The sequence below is a fragment of the Myxine glutinosa genome, chromosome 9 (genome assembly GCF_964187855.1).
Source record: "Myxine glutinosa chromosome 9, kmMyxGlut1.1, whole genome shotgun sequence".
NCBI classification, from domain to species: Eukaryota; Metazoa; Chordata; class Myxini; order Myxiniformes; family Myxinidae; genus Myxine; species Myxine glutinosa.
In genome coordinates this window covers 40118296-40140502 of record NC_136269.1, presented here as the reverse complement: position 1 = coordinate 40140502, position 22207 = coordinate 40118296, and the positions used below count along the sequence as shown (strand labels likewise).

General features: G+C 44.2%; 1 protein-coding gene across 4 annotated transcripts in view; it reads left to right on the top strand.

Moving 5' to 3' along the window:
- The window catches only part of RIPOR1 (RHO family interacting cell polarization regulator 1), a 184187-nt gene that overhangs the window by 46096 nt on the left and 115884 nt on the right, over positions 1-22207 (top strand). Inside the window, exon 1 of one of the 4 annotated variants that reach the window (XM_078784282.1) lies at positions 21142-21250. The exons of the other annotated variants lie outside the window; for them this stretch is intronic. The gene's annotated coding sequence lies outside the window, so the exon portion shown is untranslated. Of the gene's footprint in view, positions 1-21141; positions 21251-22207 lie in introns of those variants that run through there. 4 annotated transcript variants of the gene reach the window in all.

Sequence of the window (22207 nt, the reverse complement as noted above, 5' to 3'; positions counted from 1 at the left end):
TCAGTATCCAGCTACAGATCGTCGGGAGGTCCACCTTCCTCATCCTCCCAGTCTTGGTGAAGGTCTTGTCCCCCGACAGCATCCACTCCGACCAACAGCGCCGCAGCTGTCGCCGCAGCCGCAGCAACAGCGCCGCAGCAGCGTCGCTGCCGCAGACCGTCTTTGAACGGCTTATTGACTGACACATCTAGCGGCTGCAGCAGCGACGTCATGCCACCCGGGATCATCACCAGATCAGTGTTGAGCCCCCTCAGCGTTGACTTGGTCTCCTCTGTCTTGTGACAACGGAAGGCGCCGAGGATGAGCATGCTCCGTCGCCGCGAAAGCCCACCAACTCGTCTCCCCCACACGACGCGGCGCCAGTCATCTACCAGCACTTGGTCCATCCACCCCTTGGCCTGGGCACGAACGATTACACCCGGAGGAAATTTAACCTTTGGTAGCGTCTTCCTCTTGAAGATGATATATGGCAGCAGCTTTCCCCCATCAGCGGTGCACGCTAGCATAACCGTAAAACGATCTTTCTCATGACCCGTTGTAGTGATGGACACCGACTTGTCACCTTTGGCCGAGATGGTGGTCCCTCGAGGCACATTGAAGGTCAGCGGCATCTGATCTGCGTTGCCGATGCGGCTTAGGGGATAGTCGTGCTGCTTGCGGAACTTGATCACGAACTTCTGAAAATTAGCAGTCATCTCTGCTATGTCATCAGGGAGACTGTGCGATGTGGGTTCGCCGGCGAATGGAAAGGCCATGACGACCCATGAACCTGTACGCCCAAGACGTACTGGCCATGAAGTCATCGACCCCTGTTTCCCTGGCGATGAGTCGGGCCTGGAGTCGCAACGCTAGTGTCGCAATGGCGTGTCCCTCGGCTCGCTTCTCTCACCCACATTAGCAGTCTCTCCTCCAAGGCCGGCCACTGGGCTGCTTTGCCCCTCATCGCCTTCTTCTTCGGCATCGTCTCCAGCGTCTGCTTGTTAGTCCACCAGCGTCTAATGACGGACTCGTCGATTCCGAAGTGTCGGCCGGCCGCCCGATTACTAAACTCTTCTGCAAACCTGCAGGCACGGAGCTTGAAAGCTGCTGTGAATGATCGCGGTGCCATCTCGTGGTCTTGGTCAGGATAGAAGCGAATGGTGAAGCTTGGTCTTGGTCAGGATAGAAGCGAATGGTGAATCTTGGTCTTGATAGCTCGAACAGGATAGAACGAATGGTGAAACTCCCCGTTGACCTCTCCGTTTTATACATTCACCCAGCCCATGCGGCGGCATCAAAGCCGACTTCAATAGGTTAGGCCAGTTAAAAAAAAAAAGAGTTGTTGATCGTCCCCGCCCGACCCTACGAAACACACCCGACCCAAAACTTTTTTTATTTTTTATTTTGAAAAAAATCATAAAAAACGATCTTTTCACATTCAAATTTGGCGCCGTTCTGCACCGCATGCGCAGTGCATGCTGTGCAGAGCGTCGCAAGTGCCTCGGGCAACTTCACCCATTTTACGTTGGCCATTCATGGCGGCTATTGTGTGAGATTTTTCCCGCTGAAATCTGTATTTATTCGTGCTAGAATCGGCTTGAAATGCCTATTGTGATCGCATCAATAGCCCGTGAGGGCTCTTCCAAGACGGTGAAGGACTGGTTTGTGTGCAATATCGAGTTTGATGTTACAATCTCGGACTTCTATGCAGAGTTCTTAGACGGCAAGTATGATGGGGATAGGGGGCCATTGCCTGACGATACACGTGGTACTTTTGTCAAAGTATTCGCCGGCCCCAGTAAAACTGACATGACGAAAGTTTCACCAGCTTGCAAAGTTTCTGATGTGACAAAGACTCTTGGCTCATTTCTCAAATTTGTGTTGGCTGCAGACACGGCCACGGATCACAGGATGTTTCACAAACAGGATGGAACCCGATGAATGAAGAAATAAAATCATTTTGAGGAGAAAGGAGTCTTTATTTCATATTTTTCAATGGAAAGTAGGAAAAAAATAAAAAAAATAAAAATAAAAACCTCCCTCCCTCCCCGAACTTTTGAGAAAAAAGGACGCTCAACAACTTTTTATTTTTATGTGGCCTTACCGCGGCGTTGGTTAGACAATAGGTACGTCATAATGTCCCATGCAAAATATCCTGTTTACCATGTTGACGCTTTTGTTTTGTGACTTAATCCTCTCTTTATTTAGCACACTCTATTCACTATGTGACCTGTCATTCAAAGAGGACTAGTGAAAGTACACATTTTCACAAACACGCATAGAAAAATCAAATATTACAAACTTCAAACTTTCTTGTATTTTGACTGGCAGCAGTAATCGGCGTTGAACCTACCTTAGTAACGTAATTGACGATCATTCATCATTGTATCCCTGCAACCCCAAAGTAATATAAAGATTACGTCCCGTTGATATGACAGTTTTTCAATGCACAAATTTTTCTGTTGCTGTGTATCAACCGCACCCCCTTTTTTAGGGTTTTCCCATCGGTAAAAAACCGCGGTTGATACACCGGAAAATACGGTAATGAAAATCAAGGAATTAAAGTAATTAAAGGGGGTTATTGTGGAAAAGAAGGTGGAACCATGTGGCAAGAGTGCCCAGAAGGTGTCCTGTTTTGGACACCTTCGAGGTGTTGGTGTCCTGTTTTCTGAGGAGTTTGTAGACAGTGTGGTGAGTGTGACTAGAGTGAGTGGAAGGTTGATGATGGTGAAAATGATGATTGGAAAGCTCTTGGTGAACGTCATCTCGGGATATGCTCCGCAGGTTGGTCAGGGCGATGAAGAGGGGGACAAGTTCTGGTGTGCAACAGAGAAGCTGATGGAAAACGTGAAAGAGGAGGAAGTTGTTGTGGTAGGAGGAGACCTAAATGGACATGTGGGAAGGAGTATGGACGGTTTTGAGGGAGTTCATGGGGGTTACGGATATGGTGTGAGAAATGGAGAAGGTGAAAGGATTTTGGAGTTTGCTGATGGAGCTGATTTGTTGATTTGTAATACTCAGTTCCAGAAAGAGGATAATAAGCTTGTTACATACACGTCAGGTGGGTCGACGACAACCGTTGACTACCTGATGGTGCGTAGGCGAGATAGGGGGCACCTCCGGGACACAAAGGTGATCCCGGGGGAGGAGGCTGTTTCACAGCACCACAAAGTTGTCTGCGACATAAGGGTGAAAGGTGCGAGGAGAGCTCGGCGGGTGAAGTACCAACCGAGAATGAAGGTGTGGAGGTTGAAAGAGGTGACAGTGAGGGGGGCATTAAAAGAGAGGCTGAGTATGGTAGAGGATGATGTGGTTGAGCTTGAAAGTGGATGGATGTCAATGAAAGATAGTCTGTTGGGAGCTGTTGGTGAGGTATGTGGATGGGCAAAAGGACCAACGAGGCACTCGGAAACATAGTGGTGGGATGATGAAGTTGGAAAGAGGATTGACAAGAAGAGGAAGAAGTTCAAGGAATGGCAGAAGGCGAGAGGGTACAGGGGCAGAAAAGGCAGAGCATGAAAGTTATAAGGCAGCCAAGAAGGTAGCAAAGGCGCAGGAGGCATGTAGGAAAATGTTCGGAGAACGCTTTGATTCGGAAGAGGGTCAGAGAGCGGTATTCAGGATTGCAAAGCAGATAGCGAAAGAGAGGTGTGATGTGATGGGGGTGAGTTGCTTGAAGGACGAAGTGGGACAAATCGTTGTGGACCCAGATGGAATTAAAGGAAGATGGAAGAGATATATGGAAATGCTGTTGAATGCAGAAAATGGATGGGATGACAACACAGAGAGTAACCCAGTTTTAGGACCGGCAGAGAAGATAACTGAGAATGAAGTTGAGGAAGCGATAAAAGCAATGAAGAGTAGAAAAGCGGGAGGGCCGACGGGAGTTGTGGGAGATATTTTGAAGGCAGCAGGAAGTTGAGGTGTGAAGAGAATAACAGAGATCTGTAATCTGGTGGTGAAAGAAGGCCGCATTCCAGTGGATTGGGAACCGAGTACCCTCGTCCCTCTATAAAAGGGGAAAGGTGACCCTCTGGACTGTGGCTCGTATCGAGCAATAAAGTTATTGGAGCATGGAATGAAGGTATTGGAAAGGGTGTTGGAGAGGAGGATAAGAAAGAAAGTGAAGATCGACGAAAGGCAGTTTGGATTTATGCCAGGAAGAGGAATGACAGACGCACTTTTTATTGTAAGGCAGTTGCAGTAGAAGTACATGGAGAAGAGGAAGAAGTTGTTTCTAGGGTTTGTTGATCTGGATAAAGCATTTGATGGGGTTGCACGCGAAGTAGAGACCTGGGCATTGAGGAAGTTAGGAGTGGAGGAATGGTTGATCAGAGTAGTGATAGCAATGTACAAAAGAGCGCGCACAACTGTAAGGACGAAGGACGAGAACAGTGGTGAGTTTGAGGTGAAGGTGGGAGTGCATTAGGGGCCGGTACTAAGTCCACTACTATTTGTAGCTGTGATGGAGGTGCTGGCTCGGAACGTAAAGGAGGGTTTACCGTGGGAGTTGTTGTATGCAGATGATCTGGTGTTGATTGCAGAAAGTATGGATGGACTGAAGGAGAAGATGAACAAGTGGAAGGAATGTCTGGAGACAAAAGGTCTGAAGGTGAATATCGGAAAGACAAAGGTGATGGCAAGTGGTAAAGCATGTGGTGAGGTGGAAAGAACTGGGAAGTGGCCATGTGCTGTGTGCAGGAAGGGTGTCGGAGTGAATTCCATTCAATGTTCAATGTACAATGTGCACTGAGTGGGTTCATCAAAAATGTAGTGGTTTGAGAGGGTCATTAACCAGTGTGGCAGCTACATTCAAATATAAGGTGTGCACAGAGGGAGCTGCAGATGGAGGAAATGTTGAGTTGGATCTTGGAGACAGCATGAAGCTGGAAGGTGTGAAAACATTTTGCTACCTCGGAGACATGCTGAATGGAGAAGGTGGATCAGACTCAGCAACGGTTGCTGGAGTGAGATATGCATGGAAGACGTTTCGGGAACTGAGTGGAGTGCTGACGAGGAAGGGAGTGTCGTTGAAGCTGAAGGGAAAGGTGTATGCTGCATGTGTGAGAAGTGTTATGATTTATGGGAGCAAAACATGGGTAATGAATGTTGAGCAGCAAACAAAGGGTGGAAAGGGTGGAAATGCGAATGGTTCGGTGGATGTGTGGAGTATCGTTGAGAGAGAGGAAGACAAATGATGAATTGCGAAAGATGATAGGAAAAGAGCCTGTGATGGATGCTGTGAAGAGAAACAGGTTGAGATGGTTTGGTCATGTGTTGAGCAAGGATGAAAGTGACTGGTTGAGAAGAGTGATAGAAATGAATGTAGAAGGAAGTAGAGGACGGGGAAGACCGAGAAAGACTTGGCTAAAGATGGTGGAAGAAGAAATGCGGGCAAGGGGGTTAAACAAGGGGAGATGCAGAAAATAGGGCGAAATGGAGAAGATTGTCATGGGGACCGCAAGGCTAACCCCCGCTCTTTTTTTTTTCTTTTTTTTTTTGTACACTGAATCGAGGCTCGTGAAAGAGCTAATATTTATTTCACAAACAAATCAACCAGACAAACAAAATATATAAAAAGAGGGAGCGGAAGACAAGATGGGGAGAGAAGGTGAAGCGCACAAACATAACATTTGAGGGCAGGGAGATGTGTGGGAGGGAGAGGGCTTGGGGGGAGGAGGCGTGGGAAGGGGGGTGGGGGGTGGGAAAAGTATAAAACACAAGGACACGAAGGACTTCCAGGACGGAAGTTGGTATTTCAAAAAAGTGGATTTGGGGTGAAATTAGCGGGGGTAGAAAAGATCAAGGTTTTGGATGGGGGAAGATAAGAGATGGTGGTGAACAGCCGTTTTAAAGACCGGGAGGGAGGAGTGGGATTGAAGAGAGTGAGGAGGCTGCAGACTGCCGATCTGAGGGTTGAGGAATGGAGCGGCAGAGAGAGGAGTCATCAGCAAAGTGATAGAGAGGATTTTCCAGAGAGTCGGAGAGATCATTAACGAATACCAAAAAAAGCACAGGGCCCAGAACACTGCCATGAGGAACTCCAGCCTGAACAGAAGAGGAGATGAGAGAAAACCATTCAGGGCCACACGTTGACTTCGACTAGAGAGGAAGCCCGCCAGCCATGCGTGGAGATTTCCATGGATCCCAAAGGAGGAGAGTTTGGTGAGCAGAGAGTTTGGTTTTGGAGCCAGACCGTATCGAAGGCACGCGATATGTCAAGGGAGACAGCTCTAATTTCCTGTTTGGCATTGAGGACCTCCATCCATTGTTGAGAAAGCAGAAGCAGCATGTCCAGAGTAGAGTGACCAGGTCTGAAACCAAATTGATGATCAGAGATCAAGCCATTGGAGAAGAGGAAAGATTTCATATCTGAAGCAATGATGGATTCCATGACTTTGCTGATAATTGGGAGAAGGCTGATTGGTCTGTAGTTGCTAGGATCTGTTTTTGCACCTTTTTTGTGCAAAGCGGTGATGATGGCTGATTACCAAGCAGATGGCAGATGACCTTGAGCAAAAGAGAGGATGAAGAGAACAGAGAGAGGGAGTTAAAGGGTGGAAGAACAGGATTTTAGGACCCGTGGGCTGATGCCGTCAGGTCCAGTTGTGGAATCAGACGGAAACTTGCAATCAACTCTTGCAGGGAAATGGCCTTAAAATGCGTTGTTGTATTGTGGAAAAGAACCAATAATGTACAAAACAATGAATCTGCAACTCCGATGAAATGGTACAAAGGCCAGGGTGAAGATTTCTGTTCTGATCCTCACCTCAACACAAGAAAAACTAGAACAACACTCGGTAGAGCAGATCCCCTGCCAGGCTGAACAGTTTAGGTTTTATATCCCACTGATCGGCCGGATCTGGATTCGGACGTGAACCAAAATCTAACCGCCTTGTTCTCCTTAACTACCCAACTCATCCAACTAGTTTTGTCACAACTCGTCCACAATTTTTTTAAATAACATGTTATACTGTATATCGTTTTTGGCCCCATCTCTCAACTGTGAATAATCACTTGGGAAATTTGAAAAAACTCTTGTATCCGGACCTTCACCAAAATTGAATCAATTCATCCTTATCACACACCAAACCTGCCCACCAGGTTTCATCTGAATCCGTCCACAACTTTGAGATATTGGGCTCACTGTCAAACAGACAATCAGATGGGTGAAAACATAACCTCCATGCACCTGAGGGGCATTAGTAAATTGCAGGGACTCATTTATTTAATTATATATATATATATTATGAAACCCTGGTGTTGGGCTAGCGGCTAGGGTGCCGGCTTAGGATCCTAGGATCCTGGGTTCGAATCCCGGTCGATCGCAGAATTAACGCCAGGGGGGTTGACTCAGCCTGTCATCCTTCCGAGGTCGGCTAATTGAGTACCAGTTCACTGGTAATTCCCTGTTTGTCGTTAAAGGCGGCAAAAAGGGTTGGCGTCAGGAAGGGCATCCGGCCGTAAAACATTGCTTCAAAAAGGGGACAAAATAAACAACAATCACGGTTCCCGAAAAAGGCCAACCCCCGCTTTGCGGGGAAAAATGGCCTCTAAATGTGGTTATTAATTTTATTATTTATATATATATTATGAACAAGAAAATTTTTGGATGCACATTTAAAAATAATTTACTCAAATAAATACATGTGTATTGTTTTAGTTTCGATTATCCTTAAAGGCAAAAGCACAAACGCAAGGATTATAATGGAAAAAGCTACGTAATTATGAATTTGATATTTTGCCAAAGTTGCATTCTTTTCCACGGCCATTTGGAATTTCTTGGCAAGTTCATGTTCCCAGTGAGGTGGACTCTAACTTAATTGTATGTCATACCGAGGGCAGGAAATGCTTTCAGTAATTAATCTGGGGCCTGGTTGATCTCTCAACTATACAGAGGCTCGACGGCACAAGTTTCATTAGCAAAGTGATCTTAGCAATGCCGGTCTCATCAAGGGGAGGTTCTGAAAACAAAATGGGTTTATAAAAAGTGTTGTTCAAAACAGCACAATGTAATAACATTCCACCATTTCAGAGTGAGCAATCAACTTGGTAGTAATATTACATTCGAATGAGACTGTAATTAAAGATTCAGTCTTCGAAGTTTACTACATAATGGGTTCAGCTGCACAAACAGCAGTTGAAGCAACATGCAATCTAAAAGCAGAGGTTAGCGGCAGAACCAAAATAAAACACCAAGGCAAACGTTCAAAGCAAGCTCAAAGCAGTCTAAAGCTTAAATCTGTAAGCAGGAAGGCTTATTCTTATACACACACACACACACACACACACATACACACACACACACACACACACACACACACACACACACACACACACACACACACACACATACACATACACATACACATACACATACACATACACATACACATACACATACATACATACACACACATACACACACATACACACACATACACACACATACACACACATACACACACATACACATACACACACATACATACATACATACACACACATACATACATACATACACACATACTTGGCATTTAATATGGAATATTTTTTTGTCGGGGTAAACTTACCTTTCAAGATGTCCTAGAACCAAAAGTTCATTGGAATTATGTTGAAATTATTCTAGATTTTGTTAATGTGACCTTTAAAAGAAACAAAAAAACCACATTTGACATTTCGAAGCAAATAAATTGATCCTTGAAAGTGATGTAAACTGATATCGAACTCAATTCACGGACAGTACTGTGTTAAACTTCTGTACGATTTCCAGAAGTATCTCTTTATTTTGCACATTAGCCAAAAAATTTTTTAACAAAAGTTAAATTACGACTGGCATTACGGACAGTAAAATTACAGTTCAGCACTTCGTGTAACCCCCACGAGCATTCAGGAGAGCATGTACACGTTGAGGCATGCTGTTCACGAGATTTGCCAAGGTTTGGACAGGAATCGCTTGCCATGCAGTGACAATAGCCTGCTGCAATTCACGCACAGAGGTAGGCTGCTTGTCGAAGTTGTCGATTTGACGCGTTAATTCTGCCCACAAGTTCTCTATCGGATTCATATCCGGGGACATGGCAGGCCACTCCATATGCTCCACACCATGGTCAGCAAGAAAGTGTTGGATCATGCGAGCACGATGAGGCCGTGCATTGTCATCTTGGAAGACAAAGTTTCCTCGAAAGGCTGCACGAGCAAATGGAAGCAATGTTTCTTCAAGAATGCCCCTGTACTTGAACTGGTTCAGGTTTCCATTCATAACAACCAGGTCAGTTTTGCCCCCTGCATGAAAAGCAGCCCAAACGGTCACCCCACCACCTCCAGCTTGGACTCTTGGCACTATACAATCTATGTTGTAGGCTTCATGCACTTGTCTGTGCACTCGGACGTGGCCATCTTGACGATAGACTAGAAATCTAGACTCATCACTGAAGATCACATGATTCCAGTGTCCTGGCTGCCATTGACGGTGCTCTCTGGCCCACTGCAATCGGCGCTGGCAGTGTTGTCTGGTCAGGCGTGGCTTTCTCAGGGGACGCCTGGCACGATAGCCTGCTTGAACCAGTCGTTGGTTGACTCGCCTTCTGGATACAGGCACATTTGTCGGTTGCTGCCACTCAGCCTTAAGCCGATTAGCTGACTTGGGACGGCCATTGCGGATTAACCGGTGCAGCTGGCGATCATCCCTCCTTGTGGTTCTGCGGGGACGTCCTGGCCTCGGTATTGGAGTAGGGACACCCCTCTGAGCATTTCGTTTCAGGATCTTTGACACCTGACCTTGAATGATACGTCATACTGCCGAGCAATAGTACGCTTTTTTTTTTTTTTTTTTTGTATACAGAGTCGTGGCTCGTGAAAGAGCTAACATTTATCAAACAAACAAATCAAACAAACAAGTAAACAAAGTATATAAAAATGGGAGCGGTCGACAAGATGGGGAGAGAAGGGGAGGATCACACAAACACAACATTTGAGGGCAGGGACATCGGGAGATGTGTGGGAGGCAGAGGGCCTGGGGGGAGGCAGGACAGGTATAAAACGCAAGGACACCAAGGACTTCTAGGAAAGAAGACAAAAGTCACCTCAAAAAAGTGGATTTGGGGTGAAATTAGCGGGGTAGAAAAGATCAAGGTTTTGGATTGGGGAAGATAAGAGATGGTGGTGAACAGCCGTTTTAAAGACCTGGAGGGAGGAGTGGGATTGAAGAGAGTGAGGGAGTTTATTCCAGAGGTGGGAGAAAAGAGGAATGAAGGAGTGAAGGTGAGCAGAGAGTCTTGATTTTGGCAGTTTAACCATAAGAGGCTTGCTGGCAGATCTTGTGCGACCTGAAGGAATATTTGTGGGACAGAGCCCAGAGAGAGCTGGGGGAGCAAAGCCGGAGAGGAGTCGGTAGAAGACAGAAAGACCACCAACCTGCTTGCGGTGAGTAATAAATAGTTTATGGCAAAAAAGTTTTTGTTTAGCAGAAGAGAAGCTTGAAGCTGTTGTTCAAGTAAACTTTCCATACTTCGACACAACAATTTATTACAATTACAAATTATTTGCATTTAGAGCAGAGACAAATGAATTGCATAAGGCTGCATGTGACGCAAACTTGTTCTACTCACCCTCTCATTTTTCAAGATCATCTGCCATTTGCTTGGAAATCAGCAAAGATTACCTCCTGCTTTACACAAAAAGGTGTAAAAACAGATCCCTTCAACTATAGACCAATCAGCCTGCTCCCAATCAGCAATGTCATGGAATGCATCATCACTTCCGACATTAAATCCTTCCTCTTCTTCAATTGGTTAATCTGATCGACAATTCGTATTCAGACCAGGTCACTCTACCCTGTACATGCTGCTTCTGCTTTCCCAACAATGGATGGAGGTCCTCGATGCCAGACATGAGATCATAGCCGTCTCCCTAGGCATATCACAAACTTTTAATATGGTCTGACACCCCACACTGCTCTCCAAACTCTTTTCTTATGGCATCCAAGGCAATCTCCACTCATGGCTCGTGGACTTCCTTTCCTGTCAAGTCAACGTGTGGCTCTTAATGGACTCCTCATCTCCTCTTCCTGTATGGGCTGGAGTTCCTCAAGGCAGTGTTCTGGGCTCTGTGCTTTTCCTAATCTTCATCAATCATCTCTCCAACTCTGGCAAATCATCTTATCTTTTTGCTGATAACTCCACCCATTGGCGTACCATCTGTCATCAATCAGATTGGAAGGAAACACCCTCTTCACTCTCTGCAGATCTGGATAAAATCACAAGATGGTCAAACACTTGGAACATGTCTTTCAATCCTGACAAATCCCATTCTCTCTACGTCTCTCCGAAAGGACCCTCTGGATAACCCCTTCCCTCCCCTCATCACCCCCTCCCCAATCTATTTTCTCAGCAATCCTCTTGAAGTTCAGTCTCTCAAGCTTTTGGATCTCACTATCTGCCATGGTCAAACACTTGGAACATGTTTTTCAATCCTGACAAATCCCACACTCTCTTTACATCTCAAATGATCGTCTGGATAACCGCCCCCACCTCCACCCCCCCCAAACCCAAACCCCTCGTCAACCTTCCCCCAATCTACTTTCTCAACGATCCTCTTGAAGTTCAGTCAGTCAAGCATTTGGGTCTCACTATCTACCATGATCTGTGCTGGGAAAGCCACATTTCCAAGCTGGCCTCCAAAGCCAGTTGCCGTCTGGGCATCCTCCATCGTGCAAAGTCTTTGGCACACCTGAGCTCTAAACCACATACAAAACTTTCATTTGCAGATTGATGGAGTACTGCTCTCACCTTTGGGCTGGTGCTCCTGCCTCACACCTAGCTCGGCTTCACGCTTTGGAACCCCAGGCTTTTAGGATCATTGGTATCTCCCGGGCTGAGGTAATGGGTCTTTCACTCTCTCACTGCAGGCAGGTCGGTGGTATTTCTCTCTTCTACCAACTCCTATCTGTTTTTCCACCCTGCTCTGTCTGTGCTCTGTCCCCTGAATATTTCTGCAGGGTGCTCAAAGTCTGCCAGTACACCCCTTTGAAACTGCTGAAATCAAGCATTACTGCTCACCTTCACTCCTTCATTCCTCTTTTTTTCTCACCTCTGGAACAAACTCCCACAATCTCTTCAATCTCACTCCTCCCTCCAGGTCTTTAACACAACTGTTCACTACCATCTCATGTCTTCCTCCATCCAAATCCATGATCCTTTCTACCCCCGTTAATCCATCTTCAACCCACCTCCTTTAAATTTCCTGTTTTCTTTCCCAAAAGCCCCTGTAGTGTCCATCTTCTTTATCCCGTGTACCCTGCCTCCAGGGGCGTATCTGCGGAAAATAGCGCTTATGGCAATCACTGAAATTGCGCCCCTGTCCAAACATCTGACACCCATCTTTTAGATAACTTTACCATAAAATCAGCTCAAAAATACAAGTCAAGCTCATTAATCTTTTAATTAACAAATTATGGCACTACATGAGAATTACAACTGCACCTACCTTGGTTTCACTGATGCAAATTGGTCTTTGATGTGCTCAGTCAGTTTTTTCAATTTCTTCTCTTTCTACACTCAGCAGAGCAAGATCACAAAGTCTGCCTTGACCCACGGAGGCTCTCAAATACGAAAGTATTAGTTTTAACGTGCTGAATGATCTCTCACAGCTGGCGATGGAAACTGCGATGGTTAGCATTATCTGAATAGCAATGCGAAGATGGGGGGGGGGGGGAGACGCTCTCATCTCCATACTGAACAATTAATTCGAGAAGCTCTTCAGGTCTTGATATTTTCATGTTGGCCCGACTTGATAGCAACATTCTGCAATCCAAAATTTCTTCATATAGCTGCTGTCCATCAACATCAGAGCTGTACAATTCGCCCAAATTTTCGCACTTCTTCTTTAGGTCGTTACTGTCGACGCCGTAACACAGTCCCTCGACATCGAGAAGGAACCCAAACTTGGCGTCAGTGTCATGCAAACGAGCGAACCTTTCATCCATTTCTCTGTGAAGACGGTCGAGTGTTCCCTTCATGACTCTTTCCATTTCCTCCTTAGCTGTTAACCCAGCGTCTCTCGAGTTCTCATCAGCCATTCGTTTCTTTCGTCTCTGATGTCTTTCAACTTCAATATTCCATTCTTGACAGAGACCGAGTCCTTCTCGAGTGACTCACTGACCAACACTTCTCTTTCATCATCAAAATGATCTCAGAGGGCTTTCAAATCCAGGGCAGCATCTTGGAAGTTCATGCTAGGATCCTGCAGCCTCTTTTGAATACGGTCAATGCGAATGAGTACTTTGTTCCAAAATCCGAGCAAAGTCAGAAAATCGTAACTCAACATGCGGTTATACAGCTGCCTTGCATCACTTCTTGTTTCACTGGTCTCGTTTTCATTGTCTATCATGTCCTGGAGAACTTGAAGTATCTCCTCAAGGTACTTGTTGACGGGCTTCACTGTTTCTGTCCTTGCACTCCACCTGGTTTCGGACTCCGACTTAACAACCACAGGCACGGCGTTTTTGAGTTTTTCCCAGCGCTGTGTTGAATGAGAGAAGAACACGTAGAGAGCTTCGATGGTTCCAAAAAACGTGACCATCATTGTATCCTGCTTGGTTGCATGTACACCCACCAAGTTGAGTGAGTGATTGTCGCAATTCGCAAACACTGCCAGGTTGTTTTTCTCACTTATTCTTTGATGAACACCACTTCTGTGTCCAGCCATCACAGCAGCGTTGTCATAGCACTGTGACCGACAATCTTGTAGCTCCATTTCGTCCTTCTCTAGCTGTTTCAAGATGTCTTCAACCAAGCTCTCAGCATCCTTCTGGCTTATCTGGATAAAACCAAGGAAGGACTCTCTAACACGGACTGTTTTCCTCTCAAAATCAACTTCCACGTACCTCACTACTTCTGACATCTGCTCATGGTGTGCCTGATCAGGAGTCGAGTCGAACATGAGACCATAGTACTTGGCTTTACGAATGCCTCTCAGTAAACTCTGGCGAACAGTGGATGCCATCATGTGGATGAATTCGTTCTGGACACCCGGTGAAAGATAAGACGTGGATCAAAGGATGACTTTCCACACGAGTGAGGTGTTCTTTCATGACAGGGTCAAAGATGGCCAGTAGTTTCAGTAAGCCAAGGAAATTCCCACATTGGAGTAATCCTCCAGCTGAAGTGACTCCCTGTGTCCTTGCAAAGCCAGGTTCTGAGTCGCAAGGAATTTTATGCAGTGAAGGATTCTCGTCAAGATATCACGCCACTTCTGCTTTTCCTTCTCAATCTGTGACTGAAGTTCCGCGTCAATAACTCCTCTGTTTTCAGCTAAATTTCTTTCTATTTCTTTCCACTGTGTGAAGCACTCCTGATGATTCTTAGCATTTTCATGAACACTAATCCTTCCAGGTGCTTTCCACTGGTTGAATCCACTTTCCTGCTCCAATGAGGATTGATGGTCTGACCGGGAACGGGAATAGAGAAGACAAGAGATACAAAATGCAGACTTTTTAGAAGGGGAATAGACCAGCCATGAGTGAGTCACTTCCTCACCACGACCATTTCCCAATTTCCTCTTGAACAAAGTTTTGTTCATTGAGCGGTTATTTGTTGGTAGGAAAGGCCCCTTACTGTTCTGGAAATACTTCGAACCCAGCTTTATTATTTCTGTTCTCAACGCGTCAGGCAGAATTGCTTTTCCAGTTTCCTTGTCGAACTTCAGAAGTCCATTGTCATGCTGTTCAATCACTTCTGGTATGACAGTTCGAGGCTCTTCAACACCATCCAGTTCACTAGGTTCAGTGTCGTCAGGTTCAATCTCGTCAGGCAAAATCTCGTCAATAAACTCAACATCAGCACCACCACCACCATCGTCTTCCCCTCCTGTCATGTCCACGTTCTTTCTGGCAGCCTCACTTTTAATCTCGTCATACTCGGATTTATCTGACTTGACTTCCTCCTCGGCTTGTGACGCATATGTACTTAATCCACCTTCGGATTTTAACAAACTTGTAGCAGTCGTCTGCACCTGCTCCATGGAACGTGTCGAACAACTTGTTCCGGGCTTTTCAAAGAAGGGCATGAAGAACTTGCTCGACTTCTTGGCTTCCTCCGTCTCCAACTTTCGTCTCTTCTGTCCTTCAGCTCCACTTTCCTTCTTCTTCGTGAAGAAACGTTTCATGGTCTTCTTACACAAAGCTCTGAAATAAAGAAATGGCACTTTTAATAAAAACATTAAATTTCACAGATTTTGCACAAAATTCTAGACTACCTCCCTAGTTTGCGCAGGAGAATGGTCTTACTGCCAGTTGGCACTGAGCAGTGGTACTGTGAGGTATGTGGTCATGTAGCTTCTAGCACTGTATTTTTACCTAATAATTTATATAAATGGTTTAACAATCTAGCCATCCTAGTGCTTCTCACCCATGATAATTATCAAAGACAGATCGTACATCTGAAGAAAATTCTTTTTTCACTATCCGAGGATGGCTTGTCTGACTTTAATAGAAACTGCTCAGTGGCGCCCCCCTTCAAGTGGTTCCCAGGGCACGTGCCATACCTGCCATACCTTAGGTACGCCACTGCCTGCCTCGGTCGTCTCTTTTCCACAGAACTACCGATGTCCCTGCTCTGCTGTTGCCTGTGTGCTTCCCTCTCTCTCCCCTCTCTCTCTCCTCTACTGTTGTGTCCCACTCCTTTTATTATATGTTTTATGTGAGTCTGTTAATGTTCTTGTGTTTTATGTGCTAGCTCTTGCACGAGCCTCGACTTTGTATACAACACCCCCCCCCACCCCCCGCTTTCCCATCATAAACCCCCTCAGACCCCGATATATTTTTTTATGCCGTGCACAAACTTGAGTTGCAACATACCAACTATAATTTGTGTGAAGTTTGGTCACAATCTCATCAGCGGTTTCAGAGAAAAAGTTGCGAGTGTTTATGGACTGACGGACGACGCAACATCCCATAAAGCTCCCTGGAACATCACTATGTTCCAGGTGAGGTAAAAACCGGGAAATAAAGAACAAACATTTCCTCGACACGATTTTCAAGATTAATGGGAATGGCACTTATAAGCCTTGTCTTTGTTTAGCCCACAACAGTCCTATGTCCTGACAGTGTGCAGCAGTGAATAATGGTGATATTTTTTGAACAATAGGCATGAAGCTTGTTGAAATGTATGTATGGATGATTGGCTGCACAGAAGGGAAATGGTTGCTTGGCTGGGACCTATATGTAACAGCACCTTGGGGTGGAGGAGGTGAAAAATATTGGCACCCTTGCACTTTTTTCAAATAATGCACCATTTCTTCCAGAAAATTGTTGAAATAAAAATATATTTTGGCATCCACATATATATTTCTTTGGTTTGCAGTGGAACAAAACAAAAGAAGCTGAAAAGATTACGAAATCTTTGCTTATTCCACACAGAAATCCTAAAATGGCCTGGACAATATTATTGGCACCATTTAGAAGTTGTTGGAAATAGTTAGATTTCAAGCAGGTGATTCTCCTTTACTTTGGAATTGAACTCGCCTATGTTGACTTTTCCTATGGTGAGTTGCAGGTGCCTGCAATATAAAAATCACTCATTCAACCAGTTTGAATGGAGAAAAGGGGTCATTCTGCTTATTTGTGTCACTGTGTATACTGCCATGAACATGGAAAATGAAAGAAAACCAGAGAATTGTCTGAGGAGGTCAGACACAAGATTGTAGCCAAGCATGGACAATCAACGCCACAGGTCCATCTCCAGAGACCTTGATGACCCTGTGTCCGCCGTACGAAATGTTATCAGGCAGGTTAAGGCCCATGACACTAGCCAACCTCCCTGGATGTGGCCGCAAGGGAAAACTTGATCGAAGATTGCAGCGAAGGATTGTTTGAATGGTGGAGAAAGCACCTCGATCAACTGCCAAACGGATTAAAGCTGACCTTCAGACACAAGGTACGACAGTATCAACTCGCACAATCTGTTGCCAACTCAATGAAAGGGGGTTCTATGGTAAGAGACCCAGGAAGACTCCACTGCTGAGTGAGACATAAGAAAGCCCGACTGGAGTTTTCCAAAACACACCTGAGCAAGCCAAAATCCTTCTGTGAGAATGTCCTGTGGACAGATGAGACCAAATTAGAGCTTTTTGGGAAAACACATCATCTCTATGTTTACAGAAAACAAAATGAAGCCTTCAAAAAAAATAGCAGCTTCCCAATAGTCAAACACGGAGGAGGTTCAGTGATGTTTTGGGGTTGCTATGTTGCCTCTGGCACTGGGGGGTGCTTTGAATGTGTGCACGGCATCATGAAATCAGGAGATTGCCAAGGCATTTTGGAGTGCAATGTTCAACCCAGTGTCAGAAAGCTGGGTCTCCGTCGAAGGTCATGGGTCTTGCAGCAGGACAATGACTCCAAACACTTCAAAAGCACCCAGGAATGGTTCAAGACCAAATTCTGGACTGTTCTGAAGTGGCCAGCAATGATTCCAGATCTAAATCCCATTGAACACCTGTGGGGAGATCTGAAAACAGCAGTTGGGTGAAGGCACCCTTCAAATCTGGGAGAACTGGAGCAGTTTGCACAAGAACAGTGGGCCAAACTGCCAGTAGAGAGGTGGAGGAAGCTCATTCATTGCTATAGGAAGTGCTTGACTGTAGTTAATTTGTCCAAAGGCTGTGCTACCAAATATTAAGTCTCGGGTGTCAATAATTTTGTCAATGCCATTTCTTTTTATTTTCTGATTTAAAAGGATATATTAAGTTGTGAATCAAAAACAAAGGTTCTGTAATATTTACAGTGAAATAAAGAATGGTGGAGACCAAATACTTTTGTCAATTTCAACTTCTTTTTAGAGAAAATTGAGGTATTTGAAAAAAGTGAAAGGGTGCCAATATTTTTGTAGGTATCATATTTGTCACTTGCATACAAGTTCAGTGACGATTATCAACCAAAGTCGATGTCTACTCATTCTACACTGTGCATCAAACATCAATTCCATTTGATGGTACTTCTGCAAGTCTACTTGAATAATGACAGACATGATGGCTCATGGGATGTGCTCTCATGGTTTTGTTTATTGGGGGTTGGGGAGTAGATTGTTCACAACACATATTTGCTTCGCTGCATCCTATTTCATATATTAACTGTATTGCACATTCCAAACATCAAGTTTTATTTCTCATTGTTCACTGAAGGTGTTTTTTGTCATTTAATCTCTCTTGTTATCATTACTATTGGTCCATTGCCACATGTGCAGCTGATAATGAGGTGCTGAAATGTAGATGGGATTGAAGGAGTGTGCAGCATTGTATAATAAATTATTCAGCTCATTGAGGTATCCCTAAAGCCACTAACTCTTATAGCTCCCCAGTGTGCATGGCCTCACCGTGGACGTAATATGAAGACCACTTTGCGGTGAAAATGTTGGACCTGAATTTTGAGAAAAATGTTGGACCTGAGAAAAAATGTTTTGCTGAACAGCAAAACAAGTTTGTGCCGCTATCATCTTTGATTATGGATCTTCCCAACTCTAACCATTTTCGATTTTATTTTTATTTTTTTGGAACCCTTTTATTATGCATTATCTGAAAAACGTTGCACTATTCTGGTTTACTTCATTTTCTCTTTGCATTGAGAAGCCAAAAAGCGAGACATTACATAGGGTGTGGCATAAAGATAAGACTTTTTATTTATGTTGAAAGCTCCAGTCACGGACTATGTCTGCTTTTTGAAAAGGGGAAGTTCATAAGTGTTTAGAAAGAAATGATAAGGTAGAGTTCCAGAGTTTGGCAGTGGAATGGAAGAAACAAACACCATATTGGCCCACCCTTGAGTTGCCAATGGCCACACAATAATCATGCAATATAGTGACTTGTCAAGTATTCCGTGGTCTCGTTGATAGCGGAGGTACACAAGCAGTAAGTTCTCTGCAACAGAAACCAAAGTAATATCTGTAGAAAAGAGAAAGAGAGCCAACTTTGCGGCGTAATTCAAGCGGGTCGAGTTTTGAAGTCGGATTGGGAGAGTTGATAAGTCGGAATACTTTGGATTCAATTCTGTTCAGTAAGTATGTGGAGCTAGAACTTCCACAGGTGTCAGAGCAGTATTCTATACAAGGACGAATCAATCCTTTGTATCGTTGAAGCAACTGTTGAGAGGAGAAAAATCTTCGACATCTGAACAGGGCTCCTAGGATTTTCGAGGCAGACGTAGTTTTTTGTGTAATGTGTGGATTCCAGGATGAATTTGATGTTGGGGTAATACCTAGTAGGTTTATTGTATCACATGGTGTAATTGTGGAGCTTTCAAAGGAGATTGGAGAGTTGAGGGGAGTTTTAGAGACAGAGAGAGAGATGGGAAGAAACTGAGTTTTAGAAGCATTATACTTTACTTGATTATATTTGCCCCACTGGGATATCCTGTCCAAAATTGAATTTAACGAGGTGTAGATTGAGTGAGGGAGGATGGGGCAGATTTTTTTTTTTTGTGTACCAAGTCGAGGCTCGTATAGGAGAACATGTAACAAAGGAAGCAAGAGAGAATGGGGGTGAGAGAGGGATTATAGGAAAACATGGAGGAATGTAATGTTGAGTCATCAGCATGATGATGACATGTTTGAGACATAAATATACAGTGCCTTCAGAAAGTATTCACACCCCTTGACTTTTTTCACATTTTGTTGTATTACAGCCTGAATTAAAAATGGATTAAATTTACATTTTTTGTCACTGATCTACACAGGAACAAGGCTATTAAGAATTGTCAGAGGAATTTAGATTTTGAATTTTTAAAATAAAATAATTAAAAATGAAATACAGAAATATCTCATTTTACATAAGTGTCGTGAAAATCAACCACAGACACGACTTGTCCCTTGGGTAGGTTTAATATCATTTAGATCTGTGGTAACATCCTGTAAAAATACATGCATGCAATAGACATCAGAATCGGAGTATTATAAGGGCAATGTCCGATATCAAGAGGCAAAGCAAAACAAAACAAGTGCAGCATATAGGGGCGTACATACCATTCAAACTACAGGACTATATGTCACAGTAAGTGTCGCTGGAGTGTCTTTGCGCCGCGGTTGTCCCGGGTCTTATAGACGCCCCTTTAGTGGGATAAGCGAGCACTCCTGGGTTCACCTTCAGTAAAATTCCACTACAATAAGTATTCAAACCCTGAGTCAATGATTCGTAAAAGTGCCTTTGTCGGTGATTACAGCTTTGAGTCTTCTTTGATATGTTTGTATCAGCTGTGCACATCTGGATTTGGTGAGTTTCTCCCATTCCTCCATGCAGATTTGCTGAAGCTCAAATTTTGGTTCAGGTCTAAATCCCGAGTCGGCCTTTTAGTAGGATACAAAACGTGAATCGTTTAGCTTGGCGGAGGGATGCTCTCTACAGAGTGCCATTCTATCTTTTTGCTGTTTTTGTCAAGTTTATTTGCAGCAAAAAGCAGATGCGGATGGACTTTGCATTTTGAGATGTTTTCTAATTATTTCTGCGTTGCTTTCATTTTTGAGATGCATAAATCAAACATTCTCGTATCCTATCCATCATACAATCCTTATTTTTCTTTCTATCACCTTGTTTTGTTTTATATTGGCATAAACCTCCTCTACACCCTTTTCTCCAAACTTTGCTTGTATATTTATTCTGCGTTTCAAAGGAAATGCATCACTCTTGAATTGTTCACTTTTGCTGGACCTTTTTTCTTTTAAATAACATCACCAGTGAGTGACTGGAGCTCTTCCAACTTGTTTGACGACTCTTGTCTTTTCAGGCCTGTTCTCTACTAGGCCAAAATGTCTTTGGTTTCTTATTGCAGCCATAAAGCCATTTTTCAGTAATGCATTGGGTGATGTGTGTTATCTGCTCATTCAACAACTTGGTTATGTGAACTAAAGCTAACCATGGAAATATGCCTTTTCAAGTTGGTATTAGATCTGGTTCAACAGCAGGTGATGCTTCTTGTTTTTATTTTTGTATGTCAGAGTCGTAAGAAGTGACACAAATCAACGATGGGTGGAATAAATTTCTTATGCAAAACTTCCCAATATTTACATGTGCGTGGCATGGTAAGAGTAACGAACTAATGTGATTTGCATGGTTGGATCGGGACCATTTTTGTTACGTGAATGAAGGGTGTGGCTTCCCATATCGTGTTCCTTTGTTCCAAGCGAGGATGAACGATGGTGCAGGTCATCAACGTTGTACAAAAACGTGTGGAAGGCACCTGAAGAGTTGAAAACCAGCAAAAAGGGTCCACAAAAAGATTTGTTGAGGGGTAAGGTGGTTGCTTCTGTCCGTTTGACACGTAATGTCCAAGTACGGCTTGTGTGTATTGATCTGTGTGCTGAAGCTGATGTTAAAGTTTGTTTTTATGTTTACGTCAACCTGCGTCATTCATTCTTCCTTGTACAATGTATTGATCTGTTTGGTTTTTTTTTTTTTTTTTGTAAATTCGATTTGCTGATAGGAGAATGTCAAGTAACTGTTCTAAAAATGTTTAATGGTGTTGAAAATTTTGTGCCCAATGTAGCATATGGTTGGTGGGAGGATGTTTAAATTGGCTGTGTGTATGTATGTATGTATGTATGTATGTATGCTTGCTTGGCCGACCAGGTGGTGCACGTTTAGCTTGGGCTGTATAGCCCAGTTTCGATTCCACACCCCGATATCCATTATTGGAAAGGTGCTTTGCTGGCAGGACAATGCGTCATGAAGTGCAGGTCATCCCTCCCTCGGATAGACGTTAAGTTGGGTGCCCCATCTACTACCTGAGTTGGTTGTTGAAGGCTCCATGGTGTCTTTTTGCGAAGAATAGGTGAGTTCCCTGTACAAATTCCAAATTCCTGCCCACATTGGCTCCATTTGAACGTTAGAACTGGCCAACCACTTGGTGAAAGGCTTGGGCCGAAGACGTCACATAGAAGACCCACAAGGTGGAAATAATTGGGGTCGTTAAAAGGTGGTATATATGTATGTAAATATACACCCATGTTTAAAGGGGAAATCAAACAATTCGTATTGATTTATTAATGCCATGAGCTGAAACTGCGTAACTGCCTCGCTGGCGATCTTTGCTCAACACCTAAAACCAGGTGGTCATGAAAAATACAAATCTGAGTAAGCCTAACACCCTTACGGTTTCATCGATACCTGCCATTATTTTAGCTCGCAATAACCAGGAATCTTTAAATGTTCAGATTTCGTGAACTTACAGCTGCCTGTTCAGCATTTA